This window comes from Mixophyes fleayi, chromosome 1, assembly GCF_038048845.1.
Source record: "Mixophyes fleayi isolate aMixFle1 chromosome 1, aMixFle1.hap1, whole genome shotgun sequence".
NCBI classification, from domain to species: Eukaryota; Metazoa; Chordata; class Amphibia; order Anura; family Limnodynastidae; genus Mixophyes; species Mixophyes fleayi.
In genome coordinates this window covers 39,294,332-39,310,704 of record NC_134402.1, presented here as the reverse complement: position 1 = coordinate 39,310,704, position 16,373 = coordinate 39,294,332, and the positions used below count along the sequence as shown (strand labels likewise).

The window sequence follows — 16,373 nt, the reverse complement described above, 5'->3', positions numbered from 1 at the left end:
ATTGTCGAAAAGGCATGCGTTTGCTTTTAGTTCACTTTCTTGCAATTTCAATCAAATAAAACCTTTTTTTGCCACGTCACGAGGTATAAAGAACATCAATATTATTTTGAACAACAAAATTCAAAGCCTTCTGAAATAAAAACCAAGGTATTTGTGTGGGTACAGCCTGAACAATTTGCCGATATTGATGTTGGAATGTGACCAGCCCCAAAAGTGGCAAAATAGTGCAGCACAAGGGTGAGAAACGCCTCAGCAGAAAAGGGGTTAACTCTGAGGCTTGCTGTGAATTCTACTAAGTGATGTGGAACTGACATTATATTAGTAGTGCTGGGGCGATCAACAATTTATTTTCTTTTTGTAAAAAAAAGTATGTGGCGGGAGGACCATGGCCCATGGCAGTCTTCCTTTGTTATGGCACAAAGTGTTTTTTATCACGGCAGGTGGTACTCTGCGGGGCACAGGCTGGTATAGTTCATGTTATGTTGATTATAATATACTGGACACTGGGGGGTAAATGTATCAAGCTGAGAGTTTTCCAGAGAGTTTGAAAAGTGGAGATGTTGCCTATAGCAACCAATCAGATTCTAGCTCTCATTTTGTAGAATGTACTAAATAAATGACAGCTAGAGTCTGATTGGTTTTTCAAACCTGCTGGAAAACTCTCAGCTTGATACATTTACCCCTGGAGCTGTATAATATTTCAGTCATTTTGCATGTTGATTATTTAGATTTTCCGTTTGCAAACAAGCACTAATATTTATTTTAATAAAAAATCCATTTCCTGATTGTCTGGTTTTTTTTTTTATAAATATTAACTTTTAGTAAAATCCTATTCGTATGCAAAGGCAGGAATTGGACACTACCATAAACTGCATATAGGTATGTAAACATCACCAATAGGCTACTAAATGCACAGGTTAATGGTCAACAGTTTATACGCATGAAACTATTTAGCAACTGAAAACAAATGTTAAACACATGTTAGCATAATAGACATTATTTCTAAAGACCTTACCACATAACCTGCCTTCTGCTATACAGGGCCGGTGCTAGGGTCCATGGCGCCCTAGGCAAAATCGCCCCCCCCCCCCCCGCAAGAATCGGCGCCCCCCTCCCCCCTCACCCCGCCTTTTCTTACCTTGTCTCACCACTGCCGCCTCTCTGCTCCGTCTCCTCCCCTCCACTCACTGACACTAGTGAGTGGAGGGGAGGAGACGGAGCAGAGAGGCAGCGGTGGTGAGCAATAGCCTCTTCCCCCCCTCCCCATGCATCTGAATGCTGTGCGGCGGCCGTGACAGGTATGGTCAGCGGTCGCCGCACAGTTTTAAAATTAATTTCCAGTTCTGTGGCGCCCTCCAGGCGCCCTCCAGAGCCCGGCGCCCTAGGCAAGTGCCTAACCTTGCCTAATGGGAGCGCCGGGCCTGCTGCTATCTAGAGGTAACCTGTGGGTCTTGTGAGATTATTAGTGAGTGTAACACACCTGACACTAAATCTGCTCTCAGCATCAAACAGGCTTATTGGTATCATGACAGAATGTTGAGTTATGTCTTTTAAAGTACACTTGTGTCTGTAAATACTTACCAAACCTATAGGTGATATTAACCAAGCATATATTCATGTACAACATAATCAAGTGCTGATAAGTCAGTGTATATGTATGTATATTATTTATTCTTTACCATTGCAGATATGGGTTTATAAGCGGTACCCCAGGGGTACACATACCAAACGTATGTAATCCTGAGATTCTCAACAATTCTTTATCAATAAAAAATGTAAACACACTCAGAGGTTTTAATGTTTCAAATATTATAACGATTCAACTACATAGCTCTAAAGTGACTCTTTTTAAAGGATAACAAGTGTATTAGTTTACTAATTTGTACGAGATGAGGTGACGCACAAATATTTGCAGAGGAAATTGCAAACAACTTGTGATCAACCCACACTGCTAATGTAATAGCCAAACAGTACAATCTTCATTGGGTAAATCACTTTAATAAGTATCAGTGTGCAGATATTTCGATTCATTACAACAGTGACATGACTGATGTACAAAGGAACTACTACTAGGTTATTAAAGAACAAGTAAAACCACTTTGCTATGTAAATGTATTGAAGGCTCTGTATTACAGAGTTAAAAGATATACATGAAATAACTGGAGTTTGTATACTTAAATAAACATGTCCATCACGCTGTCACTCGTCTGCTGCAGGATGCCACCTTAGAGGGAGGTGCTTCTCCAGCACAGCAGAGTGTGACTGACAGCCGGGCAGGCTTGCTCTGCAGAGTTGTACTGTGTGCATTTGTGGAGTTATACACAGGGGGAAATGCTTGAATACCTGCAGTCTCAGCTTTTGACCTGTGTTTCTAATCCCATTAGGACACTGCCCTGACCATGTTGGTGGGAGGTTAAAAAGAGGAGTGTCAACTATTTATTTACTTTCATGGCTGACATGTGGCCATTTTAATTTTGGGGTTTCTAAATAGGACCAATCACAGATACTCAGATGTTAATTATTTTTTCTTTACTACATAGTGCACAAGGCACTGTTTGCTCATTTGGCGATAGGAACAAAAGCGTGACCACCATAGAGTCATGGGGTGTAGCAGGGACCCACAACTGAGGGGGGGGGGCACCTTTCCTGCCAAATCCCGATGTGCACAGGTGGGTTTTTCACCATTGGGGCCATATAGATATTTATTATCTAGTTTGCAACCCTGTTTAGGCGAAACGGCGGGGGTGGGGGATTAAAATCATTCTTGCCATCTCTCCCGGAATGTCCGGGAGACTCCCAAAATCAGGATCGGTCTCGCGGACTCCCAGGAGAGCATGCAATTCTCCCGATTCCCGGCCGTCTCTGCAAATTAAACGGAGGGGGCAGGGCTTAGTGGCGCTGTGTACATGTCATTGTGGCCCCACCCCCTATTTTTATTGCACGGAAAAGGTGATAATTGCTTTGGGGCAGGGCTAACACTATTCTTTGAGACCCGCCCCCACACACCCACCTGCCTTCCGGACCTAACGGGACACAAATTGCCAATGCTGGCAACTAAGATTAAAATATGTGGACAGACAGAATTGGGAGGGGGTGTCCTAGCTCAGCTCTACCTCCCAGTGTACAAATAAAGCTGAACAGTGTTTCTGTGATAAGTCCACAAGTAGCCTTTTTCCTACATGCAACCGAAAAAATGCATTTGCACCCCCTGTAACACGAAATGCTTTGCCCTGGTGGATTTGTTCTTAAGACTTAATGAGGCACTGCTGTATGTAGTTAGCAGACTAAAAAGGATTCCCAGATAAAAGATGATGACTTTATTTTAGGCCTTGTTTATGCGCTCTGCTGTCTCCCCGGCAAACTTTCTTCAGTCCACACAGCACCAGAGCTATTGAGGAAGCCGATGCGAGGGACAAGCTCTATTCTCAAAGCTCGACTCATCATCATCATCACCATTTATTTATATAGCGCCACTAATTCCGCAGCGCTGTACAGAGAACTCACTCACATCAGTCCCTGTCACATTGGGGCTTACAGTCTAAATTCCCTAATATACACAGACAGACTAGGGTTAATTTGTTAGCAGCCAATTAACCTACCAGTATGTTTTTGGAGTGTGGGAGGAAACCGGAGCACCCGCAGGAAACCCACACAAACACGGGGAGAACATACAAACTCCTCACAGATAAGGCCATGGTCGGGGATTGAACTCATGACCCCAGTGCTGTGAGGCAGAAGTGCTAACCACTGAGCCACCGTGCTGCACACAATCTTCCGTTTACCTTCCAAGTCTAGTTTCCACAGTGCACTATGCTCCCTCCCAGGCAATGCTCCCTGTATATCTCACACTTTACCCCCCATGTGTTTGCTGCTGGAAGACAGCCCAGGAGAGAACATAATGTCCTTAACACAATGCTCTCTTCAATTTTAATAAAGTTCCGGAGCAAAAAGGAACTATGTAGTAAGCGGGTGACCGTTCTTTAAGCCATTAAATATATATTGTAGGTTTACTTTAGACTCAGTATAGCTCTCCCCCGAATGCGGATTGTTCTCCTTTCTACATTGTCCCATTTACAGATACATAGAGGGTGCGCACATCCTATTGAACATGCATTACTCCCAACAATACAAACAAGAAAAGGGGACACAATAGTTCCTAAACCACTTGCCCCCGTTCCTAATCTGACCAATTTACAAAGTTATTACAATTTAGACATTTTGGACCTTTTCAGGAGCCAGTGATGCACCAATTTAAATATACAGAACTTACTTATGACATAGCTAAATATCTGCTGGGACTTAACCAGCTCTGGGTACGACCTTGTATGTGCTCTTGTTATATAAGTGCATGAGTTAATGTCCTGTGTTATCAGTCACTTTAGAATCTAGAAGGCTCTAAGCAGTGTCCTTTAATAGGCCCGTAGACAAGCAGTCTGCTGTCAATTCAAATTAATAAAGTTCTTTATGCACAAAATACCTCCTTATGTCAAATATATTTCACTACAACAAGTTTCTGAAAGATGTTTCACATATGATGGTCAGTGATTCTCAGCAGCAGGATTCTTGCAGCACCCCTGATATCTATGAATGATTCCACCAATACTTCATGCAAAGCAACTTGCACATCACAGAAGACACAATCCAAAATTCGTGGGTGATCTATTTTATTCCCTGGCTGCTACATGTCACATATGGACACCCCCACCTGTGTTATTGATTTCTAGTTGATTTGTGAATTATAAAACTGCTTAGCACTCCTATAAAGGGTAATTGGACATTGTTTGTATGCAACAACTCAATCTTCTACCTGACTGACCAATAAGGATTCTGTCACACAATGAATGTGCTACGCTAATTATATTCTTGTTTTCCTGTGATTTCTAGACTCCTATGTTTGTATGCAAAGTATTGTATGTAGTGCTAAACATCCAATTTGTCAACAGGTGGTTAAAGAGGACCAGTACAAATTTAAGGCTATTTGAACAGACAACACAAAAATAAACAAACGTTATTTTAACGTTCACCCTTTTACATGTCGGTATTAAGTATTAGACAGGTATACATGAGTATTAATGAGAGTGTGAACATCCCTAGTACTGGCAGGAGCATGCTCAGTGTGGACCTCCGACACAGCCTGTGACATCATCAAACTGGAGGAAGTATTACAGATTTCAAGACATTTCTCTGATTGGCTCTTAAATCTCACATGATATTAGGGTCAGTGTCCTCCGCTCAGGATAACGGCTATTTTAAATAATACTGGAGACATACTGAGTACTAGACAATTGGGAAAAAATGCACATACTATGTATGTTGAGGTTATATTTTCCAAAATTGCAACACAGGTACACGTCAAATTGGAACCAATACTTTCATAGTCATATAATAATGCATTGGGTGAATTTTACATATAGTCTTTGTTATATGGTTTGAAGACAAGACTGCTCAGTACTTAATGAATAAACACTGCATACACGTATCATCCATTTCTGATTCTATATGAATAAACCCTACATATCCATAAGCATCATTGGATATTTTAAGCTAGATTTTTATGTATCCCAATATTCTGCTCTCCATACATAGATCTGTTAATTACATGTAAGTAATTTTTAAACATCTAATTATTTTGCACTAAGAGAAATATATTCCAATCAAGCCACAAGGCGCGCACACAAGGAAGTAGCTACTGTACATACGCATTGGCTTCAAAGTGCTCATTTCAACTATAACATTAACTCACGCTCCATTATTTTACTGTTTTGGTCCACTGCTTCAGGACCTATATCAGTGTTGGCTAACCTGTGACACTCCAGGTGTTGTGAAACTACAAGTCCCAGCATACCCTTCCAGCAGTAAGCTGCTATATATTGGCAAAGCATGCTGGGACTCATAGTTTCACAACACCTGGAGTGTCACAGGTTAGCCAACACTGACCTATATCATGGCTCAGAATCATTACTGTGCTTCCTTTTTTTTTTTTTTTTACTTTAAATATGGCTTCAAATTAGGCTACATACACAAAAGCGTTAACGTGTTAGTAAAAATGCATATAAACTGCATTGGCATTTGGTATGCGCTTGATAGAACTTTGATATGAGTTGTGATGCGTTCAATCTGCTTTTAGTCTTGTTTAAACTTTCGTTTATCTTCACAATGCTCTTCCTTTGAGGTGAGTGTAAACTCTCAAGTGCCCCAACGTGTTTCAGAAAAAAATTGAAAATGAAAGGCTCAAAAAATGCAATGAAACACATTAAAAATATGTACGGTCTCATTTGTTACAATGATTTTCATTTTCACAGCTGTTAACAGATGCTTAACTTGTGCTGGAAATGCATCTTAAACACTGAATTTTAAAGCAAATGTGTACTTAGTACACACTTAAGTATATTAAGCATTTTTTACACATAGGAATGCACCAAATCCAAGATTTGATTCTGGATTTGAACAAGAAAAGTCCTTATTTCCTTGGGCTGAGATTTAAATTAAATATGAATGCTCAATTAAAAATGAATGTTCAATATGTATGTGCTTCCAGCTTAATTTTAATAGACTGCAATAAGGCTTAGACTAAGGCTTTTATATTAAACTTAATATTTTGCGAAATTACTTGATATTCATTTAAACCCTAAAAGATGGATTTGGGGAAACCACATTGAAATGTGCATTTTAGGAAATTCTTAGATTAGAATTAAAAGATCATATTAATATATCACTAATAATTAGTATTTGTTTATTAGTTGGTTATACACAATCATTTTACAAGAGAAAGGATCATATAAATCTATTTTTTAGGTTTTGAACCACTCAGGTCAAGGTCCATTGGCCTAATAAATCATAAAATAACCATAGCCACCTTTTCTTCATCTACTGATCCAAAACTTCTCCCCATAATATTCAATGTACTCATTGCCATTAAACAAATGTCAGTCAGCCTAAAATAGCACTCATTTCTGCATATGTTTTTAAACGTACACTTTTCCATATGAATAGTTTTAAATATTAAACATAAGACAATAAAATGAAAGCATAAAACAAACCTAACAAAGTTACATTAATATGTAGGCTCCTTCCATATGTAATACACCAAGCCTAATTGCCCATATGCAATACATCATAAAGCAGCTATGCTATCCACACTGTCCAACCAATGCAGCATAGCTATATACTGAATAACAGGTGCATACACAACCAGTAGAGAATGCTCAGCTTCCTCCTATATGAGAGCCTTAAGTGCTCACATCACCAGTCTTCTTTCCACCACACCCTCAGAGCCATACACCAGTCTGCAGTCCTGCTTATCTATGACAGCCAGACATGCTAGAATCACATCAAGAAAAAAAAATATATATATATAGTCAGGCTGGCATTATGCAAATATGTGAAAAAGAAAAATATCTTGGTGCTATGAACACTGGAGATCCACTGCAGCTCCATGGGAATACACAGAGCTTTGCAGACATGTAACTGGGAACCCCTTATGCAATGAAGGGTTAAGGGTGGGTCCCTTCTCCTGCCCAGCTCATGGTATTAAGGGCACAGAGATGGCACATATTAATAGCAGTACAGCAATCACATGCATAGCGATATATAAATGTACTTTATCACCGTTTGCATGGAATATGTCTATGCAAAGGTTACAATGCAGAACCAGCCTGGCTGATTACATCCCAGCACACAGAAAGCCTCCACCTCTCCCCACTCTGTGATCATGCACACACACTTACAGGAAATGCTGCTAGTATAGATCCTCCATTCACCATCCCGTCAGGAGGAGCTGTCTCTCTGTACCTGGTGCTGCTGCAGTGCTGTCTGTGCTCAGAGCCTGGGAAGCAGCAGAGCATGCACCACGTGTTTCTACTTCCAAGTCGGTGCTAGTGGGTTACACTGCGCCACCTACTGGTGGGTTTACCAATCACCTCTCAACCTTCTCATTCATTCCCAGGACTAGATACCTGTATCTCCAAACACATCTTATCTCAACTTCTTTATGCAGTGCTTTGTTCTCTCATCGGAAAGCCGACTAGTTGGGAATTGATGATTTAAAGAGACAATTCATCCTTGAACATACTGTAGATTTAAACAGTATCACCAAATAGAAAATTAGTTTTGGGAGAGTTCACTAGGGCATGATAAGTTACACACTTAACAGCCAAGCTTCCCTCTCCTACTATTATTCGCTTTAGTCAAGGTTAGCAGAATTGTGTATATTTTGTCATATGTTAGTGAATTCCAGCAGCTGACATTTTACTAAGGAAACAATCTAGTCAAGATTGATCTAGTAAATTACCATGGAAAGCTCCAAAAATAGGCTCACTGATTTGAGACACTTGCGATAGAAAACCATTAAGAAGGGTGAGGACAGAAGAAGCCTTTTATGCATTTACAAAGCTTTGCCATTAATTTCAATGGTCATTCAGTTCAACGGGGTTCCCAGCGCACTCATTACATGCAGAGACCCCATTGAAATGAATGGGCCATTGCAATAAATAGGAAATGTCCTTACATAAATACAATATGTATTATACATATGTAACAATGGGCAGTGCAGATCCTCTAAAAACCTTAACCAGCCCCAGTAATATATAGTTTGTGGCTTGTTTCCATTAAAACAATGAAACTAACGAGCATGGGGTCCCCCTGAAATAGTGGAAACCAGTCACAGGCTAGGGCATGGTCCCACTATAACAGGGAAACGTGCAGCATAGCCCCCCCCCCCCCCCCCAGTCAGCATAAGGCTGTTACCAATATCAGAAGGGGGTCGATTGTTGTGTGTTTTATTATTATTATTATTATTATTATTATTTTCCATTGGATTATAAAATTCCTGTTCATCTAAATCAAGGGTAGGCAAACTGCGGCTCTGAAACTACAAGTCCCAGCATGCTTTGCCAGTAGATAACCTGCAGATAGGTTACATAGTTACATAGTTACATAGTTGATGAGGTTGAAAAAAGACACCAGTCCATCAAGTTCAACCTATATTGGATCTCCTGCGATCCTGCACTTATATTTGAAATTAATCCAGAGTAGGCAACCGCCCATCTGTTTCAATTTTGAAAATCCCCCCAGACTCAATATTGCAATCCAATTTTTACCCTATATCCACTACTATCCTTTATTTTAAATTAACGGTCGTATCCCTGGATACACCTTTCCGCTAAAAATTTGTCTAACCCTTTCTTAAACATATCTATTGAATCTGCCATCACAACCTTCCCTGGCAATGAATTCCATATCTTGACTGTCCTTACTGTAAAGAACCCCTTCCTTTGCTGGTTGTGAAATTTCCTCTCCTCTAACCTTAGGGGATGACCACGTGTCCTGTGTTTAGTCCTTGGGGTAAAAAGTTCCCATGAAAGCTCTCTGTATTGACCCCTAATGTATTTGTACATAGTAATCATATCTCCCCTTAGACGCCTCTTTTCTAAAGTAAACATGCCTAAACTGGCTAACCTTTCCTCATAACTTAATGACTCCATACCCTTTATCAATTTTGTCGCCCTTCTCTGAACCCTTTCTAGTTCCAAATTATCTTTTTTATAGAGTGGTGCCCAGAACTGTACTGCATATTCAAGATGAGGTCTTACCAACGATTTATACAGTGGCAAAATTACACTGTCTTCCCTTGCATCTATGCCCCTTTTTATGCATGCCAATACTTTGTTTGCCCTTGCAGCTGCTGCTTGACATTGAGCACTATTGCTAAGTCTACTGTCTACGAGCACTCCCAAATCCTTTTCCATTATAGATTCTCCCAAATTAATTCCATTTAATTTATAGATTGCATTCTTGTTTTTGATCCCTGAATGCATAACCTTACATTTATCTGTGTTAAACCTCATATTCCATTTAGCCACCCAATCCTCCAGTTTATTTAAGTCTCTCTGTAGAGAAGCTACATCTTGCTCTGATTTTATTACCTTACAGAGTTTAGTGTCATCTGCAAAAATAGAAACTTTACTCTCTAAACCGTCACCAAGGTCATTAATAAATATATTAAAAAGCAGTGGTCCCAGCACGGAACCTTGAGGTACTCCACTTAAGACCTTTGACCAATTAGAAAATGTTCCATTTATCACAACTCTCTGATTTCTATTCTCTAACCAGTTTTCGATTCATGTACAAATTTTGATTTCTAGACCCAGTTCCCTTATTTTGTAAACCAACCTCTTGTGTGGCACTGTATCAAAGGCCTTTGCAAAATCTAAGTAGACCACATCTACTGTCCTGCCCTGGTCTAAGTTCCCACTAACTTCCTCGTAGAAACTAATTAGATTAGTTTGAAATGACCTATCCCTCACAAATCCATGTTGATTCCCACTAATAATTTTATTGCGTACCAAGTAATCCTGAATACTGTCCCTTAAAATACCTTCAAGTAGTTTCCCCACTATTGATGTCAGGCTTACAGGTCTATAATTCTCTGGTTGTGATCTCGTCCCCTTTTTAAACAACGGCACCACATCTGCTATTCGCCAATCCCTTGGTACTGAGCCTGATGAGATTGAATCTCTGAAAATTAAGAATAGCGGTCTAGCTATTTCTGAGTTTAACTCCATAAGGACCCTTGGGTGTATGCCATCTGGACCTGGAGCTTTATTTATCTTAATATTCTTCAGTCGCCTTTGGACTTCTTCCTCTGACAACCAACTATTAATTAATGGCATGGTTTCATTCCCATTTTTATGTATTACTCCTGCCATTTGTTCCTCTTTGGTAAATACTGAAGAAAAGAACGTGTTTAATATCTCTGCTTTTTCCTTAGTATCATTTATCAATTCACCCATCTCACTTCTTAGGGGTCCTATATTATCTTTTTTAATCCTTTTGCCATTTATATACTTAAAAAACTTTTTGGGGTTTGTCTTACTTTCTTTTGCAACGTGCCTTTCATTTTCTAATTTAGCCAATCTAATTTCCTTTTTGCATGTTTTATTACATTCCTTGTACCTATGGAAGGACTCCTCTGACCCTTCAGACTTAAACAATTTAAATGCACGCTTCTTCCTTTGCATTTCTTCCCTTACCTTTTTATTTAGCCACATTGGTTTAGACTTAATTCTTTTACATTTATTTCCCATAGGAATGAACTTATACGTGTATGTTTCCAACAACATTTTAAAGACAGCCCAGATTTCCTCCGTATTTTTTCCTTCAAAGGCTTTGTCCCAGTCTATGCTCTTTATAGACTCCTTTAGCATATTAAAATTTGCCTTTTTAAAGTTTAAAGTCCTAGTTGATCCCTTATACTGTTGTTTCTGGAAACTAATTTCAAATGAGACCATATTATGATCACTGTTTCCCAAGTGCTCCTTTACTTGAATATTTGATATTACGTCTACATTGTTTGTTATTACTAGGTCCAGTATAGTCCGGTTCCTAGTTGGTTCCTCAACTAATTGGGACATGTAATGGTCTTTTAGCGTGCTCAGAAACCTATTTCCCCTAGCTGTACCGCAGGTCTCAGTACTCCAATCAATGTCCGGATAATTAAAATCCACCATAATTAAAATTTGACCTAGTTGTGTAGCCTTTTCAATTTGCTGTAGAAGTTGGGCTTCCTCAATCGTACTAATATCTGGCGGTTTATAGCATATCCCTATCAGAATCTTCTCTGAACTTTTTCCTCCGCTGGATATTTCCACCCACAATGCCTCTATATTATCACCAATATTCTCGTATATAACTTCCTGAATACTTGGTTTTAATTCTGGCTTAATATAAAGACATACTCCTCCTCCCCTTTTATTTACCCTATCCCTCCTGAAGAGAGAATAGCCTTCCAAGTTGAATGCCCAGTCATGTGTATCATCCCACCAGGTCTCAGTAATACCTATAATATCATACTGCTCATTCATTGCTACTAGTTCTAACTCCCCCATTTTACCTGTCAGGCTTCTTGCATTTGCAAGCATACACTTAAGTCTATTGCCTCCCTTAGGTATTTCTTTTTGCTTTAAAAAGGGCTTCTCCTTATCGACTATGCTTCCCTTTCCCCCCTCTCCACCCCCTTTACTCTTGTTAAATTCCTCTTTACTACTCTCAATGTCTATCCCATAAATACTTGCTTGCCCCCCCCCCCGGAGCCTAGTTTAAAATCTCCTCCAACCTTCTAACCATCCTCTCCCCTAGCAGTGCAGCCCCCTCCTCATTCAGGTGCAATCTATCACGACAATAAAGATGGCAACTGACCGAGAAATCAGCCCAGTGCTCTAAGAATCCAAAACCCTCCTTCCTACACCAATCTTTTAGGCACGCATTAACCTCCCTAATCTCCCGCTGCCTCCCTGGACTAGCGCGTGGCACAGGTAGTATTTCCGAAAATACTACCTTGGATGTCCTTGCCTTAAGTTTGCGACCTATGTCCCTGAAATCATTCTTTAGGACACCCCTTCTTCCTCTAACTCGGTCATTGGTGCCAACATGCACCAAAACCGCTGGGTCATTCCCAGCCCCTCCCAACAATCTGTCCACCCGATCCGCAATATGCCGAGCCCGAGCACCCGGGAGACAACACACTGTTCGGCATGCACGGTCCCGGTAACAGATTGCCCTATCTACCTTCCTAATAATTGAATCCCCTACCACCACAATCTGCCTGGGTCCCTGAGTAACTTTGGTCCCCTCTATGCTGGAGAGACCATTCCCCTGGTTGCTAGAGGAAGCAGTGTCATCCAACTCTACCAATTCTGAACTGCCTTCCACAGTATCTTCATCCAATCTGGCAAATCTGCTGGGATTGCCTAGCTCAGAACTGGCCTGCCTCTTCCTCCCTCTGCTACCCCTAGTAACTGTTACCCAGCTGCCTACCTGTGCATCCTCCTCTGTCTCTGCTCCACCCTGCTCAGATAACACATCAACGGTGAGCTGTAAACTCTGCTCCAGGTTGGCACTGTCTCTCAATGTTGCAATGGTCTGCTTTAGATCAGTTACCTGGGCTTCCAAAGAGACCAATTGCTCACATTTCTCACAGAGGTATAAACCTTGGAACACTTGCTCCAAGTGTGCATACATATGACAAGATATGCATTGAGTGAGATCATCAAGCCTGCTACTACTCATCTTATTATGGCTAACCTAACTTCTTATAGCCTACAGTGAACTTTAGTACTAGCCTTTCCTAGCCACTTACCAGATTAAACCCCTTACTGGATTCAACTCCTTACTGGAACCAACTCCAAACTTTAAACAAAAACAGCACTTGAAATCAAAAAAGCAGTGAAATCACAAGCTCAATGAAATCGCTTGCTACCTCCTGTTAAATAGAGCTTGCACTAACCAGCTGTATCAACTATGCAATTAAACCACACCCACTAACTCTAACAGGGAGAAGGAAAAAAAAATGTGGTAATGTGGATATGAGTTAAATATTATTTAAAAAATAATCTACACCATTATATATTTATTTTTACCAAAGGACATCTGACTGTGTGGAGGATGAGTCCACAAATGCTGCTGGCACTTCTACTAATGTCTCTGCCGCTGTGGAATGTGTCAGGTCTATCAACTAATAATCCACCTACTTGGATATATGAACCCCCTTAAAAAAAAATTCGATGGGACATGGTGATTGCTAGTTATACCCCTGGATACAATGCTAGATGGTACTGTCCAATCTGTCATCAGTTCTCTGTTACAAGAGGAGACAGCTAAACTACTATCTGTAGCTTTGAGGCCACCAATGCCTCACGGAGTCCCCGTTTCCTCATGGCTTGTACTAACAGCCCTTGCAGATAGTACAAAGCATGAGGAAATGGGGACTTCTGGTTGTGGAAAAAAGGGCCAATAGTTGGTCAGAGAGTCTGCAGGCTCATGCTGGGGAGGAAGGATAGATAGGAGGTTTTGTGTTGTGGGTGACCGATGCTGGATTAGTTGCCCAGTGACTAGTGAAGTGATTGATTGTTTAGCCAGAAACAGGGTTGTTGGAAATTGTAAATATTTTGCTGGAACTGCACCTCTTGCTGATTGTGCCATTTTGACATCCTGAATAAAGTTCAGCAAAAGTGGATGCAAAACTGTATGTGAATCATCTGTTTGCTTATCACAATAAGTACACAGGTAAGTAATTGGAACACCAGGTATGTAGAGAATTCCTATTGGGGAACTCCCATGTAAGGGATGTAGGTTTGGGAGTAGGCAGTGATGACAATATGAAGAGGTGATATGTCTACACAGAGCTACTTGTTAAAGGGATCATAGGTGCATTCTAAATATTGTTAAAGTAACTAAACAGAAGATAAGTAGATGTCATTATCCACCTGGGGACAAATGACATGGCGGAGCATGATAAAAGAGACGAGCAGAAGGAATTCAGGGAGCTGAGGACCACTCCTAGACGTGCAGATAACTCAGTGTCTTTATCAGGAATATTAGCAGCATATAGAATTTAATGTGTGACTCTGTAAATTGGTGTGACATGGAAGATTTGTGTTTGCAAGACATAGTTGTAATTAGGCTCGGTTCCCCAAGAACCGAACACACCAGAACTTAGCAGATCCCTCAGAAATGAAAACAAGGCAAAACGTCATTGTTACATCGTCAGATCTTGGATCTCGCAAGTTTTGGATTCTATAAGTACCGCCCTCCACAGCGATCCAGCACCATTTCACAGAGGGACACAGAAGGGGTAGCACAGTTCTTGGCAATCTCTAGTGCAGTTGGGCAGCATCATAGGTAGAAAAGGAAGAGGAGGGGTAGCAGTGTTCTTCAAAGTCTCCAGTGACATTCAGGAGAGCTCCATTGCTAATTCTTATTTCTGAAATAGAAATAATAGGTCTGGCAGGCTTAGTCTTCTAAATCTGCAGTATTTATTTGAAAGTGTTTGAAAATAATATTGTGACCTGTGAGGGGGTCAAAATTGACTGCAAATGACTTGAAATTAATGTTATTGAGGTTAATAATAATGTAGGGGGAAAAAAAGCAAAAATATATGATTTTAGCAAAAAAGATAGGGATTTTAGGAAAAAATTGGGATCCAAAACCAAAACACGCAAGGGCGGTTTTGCCAAAGCCAAAAGCAAAACACAAAGTTAATCCAGATCCAAAACCAAAACCACGGGGGTCAGTGAACATCTCTAGCTGTAATACTCGGTCAGATACGGATCTATATAAGAATGATTGCCTGTACCCAGCTTAGAGCAGAGCCAACCTATTAGATAAACAGTTCAGAGGCTTAATAATCAGGTATTTAAACAAACCAAGGGGGCAATGAAATGAGTTAGGGAAAAAACAAATAACTCCCCACTTTATTAGATATTCACAGGAGAGGCGTCTACAGCAGGTTATGTACACAGGGAAATAGAGAAGAGCTTACACAAAGATACGGTCAATAAAACATATAAAAGAATCCTGTAGTAATTGGGGTGATGCAGAACATTCTCCTTGCGGAATCTCAGCACGACTGAAAACTAAGGAAAAAGCGGCTTGCTTGTGATTGGCTGCTCGTGTATGGATCCCACGTGGGCTATGAATGAGCTACACCGTATAAGGTATGTGTGGCAACGCTCTACAATGGGTAAAAATACCTGGAACACAATGGGGATGAAATTATACACACACTGGGGCTCATGTAACGTTGGATATAGGTCCTTTTTACTTGTATAAAAAAATAAAAGCAAGAAGACTCCCATAGAAGTAAAATAACATGTTTGTATTTAATATCACATCATTTCATTGAACAGAATTTGTATTTTGCAGTTGTGTTTGTATTTAAGTAAACTTTATATGGTAAATGCCACTTTCGCATTTATTAGGAACTCTGCCAAGACAATATTCTCCCTTGAGTATATGACACTTCATTACATTATTATATTATGTACAAGTAGGGTAATGCGACGTTAGCATTTACTACCAATACCATCAAGCCAAATCTCTACAGTTTCTCCAGGTTAAGTAAACACATAAATGCCGTTTTCAAGCGCGCCTCTGTTACTGTTCACATTTGGGATCGGGTTTTAGGATATTACCTCTTGGCTTAAAGAATATTTCCCCCGAAAAACTGAATTTCCAGAAAAATCCTTTAAGACAAGAAGCCCATAATGTGTTGTTCTTATGCTATTCACACTCATTCATGGGTATAAACTTATTACTATTAATTAAATTAATGTTCCATTTAAAAACAATGAATAAAAACGCCATTCACTGTTTTTACATATTCTTGTACGGCTTGGTGTCTGTTTGTGAATCATTTTCCATTTTTTCATTTTAATTGTCTTTATTTTCCAATAAACGGCATTTAACAGAGAGATGCAAACTGCAAAAGTCAACAGGTGTACAGAATTATTAAACACAAGTTAACCCGTGCATGATACTCATGCATTCTAGTCAAATCAAGCTACTTAAGATGTTAAAAAGGTTCTTGTCATGCATTT

General features: G+C 40.1%; 1 protein-coding gene across 5 annotated transcripts in view; it reads right to left on the bottom strand.

Annotated features, from left to right (window-relative positions):
• The window catches only part of JAKMIP1 (janus kinase and microtubule interacting protein 1), a 122,767-nt gene extending 114,903 nt beyond the window's left edge, over positions 1-7,864 (bottom strand). For 4 of the 5 annotated variants that reach the window (XM_075194608.1, XM_075194566.1, XM_075194609.1 and 1 more), the window contains exon 1: positions 7,728-7,864. The gene's annotated coding sequence lies outside the window, so the exon portion shown is untranslated. The remainder of the gene's footprint in view (positions 1-7,727) is intronic. The other variant, XM_075194616.1, reaches the window with a different exon arrangement.
• Between the last annotated feature and the right edge of the window lie 8,509 nt (positions 7,865-16,373).